Genomic DNA, 2,069 nt, shown 5'->3' on the forward strand with positions numbered 1-2,069 from the left:
ACATGTTTTTATCATGTCACTATGTCACCTACAGCAAATTTACTTGTTGTATATATGTGTATACAGTTGTAAATATCAATAAATAAATTATTAAAAAAAAAAAAAGTTTTTTATGAAATTTGAAGAAATAACAAATTTATTTTTGTAAATACTATTTTTAACTTACACAGTACTTTTTATTTACGAATAACAAAAAAGTGGTAAGGAATGAAATGTTGGTTCTTATGGTGTGGAGGTAATGAATAACTTCTCTAATTTTTTTTTTTTTTAATTACACAAAGAATGAGAAAATTAAGAGTATAAAGAATTGTATACAGGAAAGTGACTAAAATTATTTTCAATTGATTATGGAAAAACTGATATTTTTATACTAGTGTACATTTGTACTTCTTCTTTAAGGGGCCTCTACATGTTGGCCAAGCCATGGTGAACTCAGACATGCGCGAGCATGTGGAGGGTGGCTTGGTCGAGTTGGCCTAAGCTCGTTGCTGATCCGTCGAGAGTTGATTCTTTGGACACAGATCAAAAGGGTTTGTGAGAGCTGTCTAGTTGCAACTGAGAGCTGTTAGGAGGTTAAAGGTGTTTGTCGGTACTTTTTATAATAAGTTTTATATTTAATCTTATTTAATTTCCTTTCATTTTCTTTTTTTGTAATAAAAATAATATAATCCCAGTGCAGTGGCTGAAACCACTTGTACGTCCACCATGCTTGCCTCTCTGCATAACACTGACATGTGGATAGTCCGCTTTTGTTTACCGAGCATTTGTACAAGCCTCCGATTCAGCGGCCAACAAGTGGACCCACCTTTAGCTTTCTTCTTTAGTGCCTCTCAGCATAGAGGAGCATTCAGCCAGGAATTCGACTCTTTCCTATTTCTCGCTAGGTCAACTAGTTAGTGTACAAGAGTATAATGATATTAATCAACAAGAACTGATCATCATAAAGAATGATAAGAAAAGTTTCATTTGAGGGAAAAGGACATTAATGTAGTAGATATTTGCTATTATTTTTTGTTTGGAAGGATAAATTACCAGTAGAACAAAAAGAAAAGGCGATTAAAGTAAAATTAAGGTATGGAAATATAGGTCTTAGTACTCAGATGTCACTGCCGTGATCTTTGTTTTTGATAAAAAATAAAGTAACATTGGACCATTTTTACTATTCTGTCTATAAATTAATTACTGCAATCAGGAATTAAATAACTATTTGTACAGTATATGAAATGACAACACTTTTAAAGTAATTTGAGGATTATTTGAGTTAAGGTTCAGAAAAAATAAAATTATTTTTTTTAGAAGTAATTATTTATTTTATGACTTACAAAATACAACTCTAATAAACCATGAAACAGGATATCTTCCTTTATATACAAACTCATAAACATTTTTATGTAATAATAGTTTTTGGAAACATAAAAATTATTATAAATCTACTATATTACTTCTCTGCTTTATTTTTGTTCAGCAAGCATATAATAAATATACTTAATTTCATAAATACCACAAATATCCGGATTACAAATATGAATACCATTTCCAAATTGGATTATTTATTTTTATTTTTTTTTAACTTAAGTACTAATATAAAAATGTTTTAAGTCAATTGGTAGGTAATTGCACATATAAAAAAAAGTGCTTTTCAAACTCCCATTTACAAGATCTGTCATTTCTGGCTTGTTTGATTTTTATCAGCTGTACCTCATTTTATATTTTTTTAAATTAAAATTATTTGTGTTACATTCTTATCTATAAACATTATAAAAAAACACATTATTTTTTTCAGCTTATTTGTTTACAATTATTTCTTATAAATTATCGTGCTCATTGAAGGTATTTTGTATTAAGACAGATAAATGCCCTAAAACATTCCAAAAGAATACTAACTCTAAAACTGTTAATCTTGTGGATTTACTTATAGAAAAAACCCTTCTAAACATTCATAAATACAAATACATGCGAGTTTATATATATATATGGCTTCTCCTTCATTACCTAATAATCCTCCTAGGCGTCTGAAAAGAAGATGGCCTCGAGATCTTCTCCTCTAGAAATGTTATTGGAGTTCTATC

Source organism: Halyomorpha halys, unplaced genomic scaffold, assembly GCF_000696795.3.
Source record: "Halyomorpha halys isolate HHAL.00 unplaced genomic scaffold, Hhal_1.1 Scaffold867.1, whole genome shotgun sequence".
Classification (NCBI taxonomy): domain Eukaryota; kingdom Metazoa; phylum Arthropoda; class Insecta; order Hemiptera; family Pentatomidae; genus Halyomorpha; species Halyomorpha halys.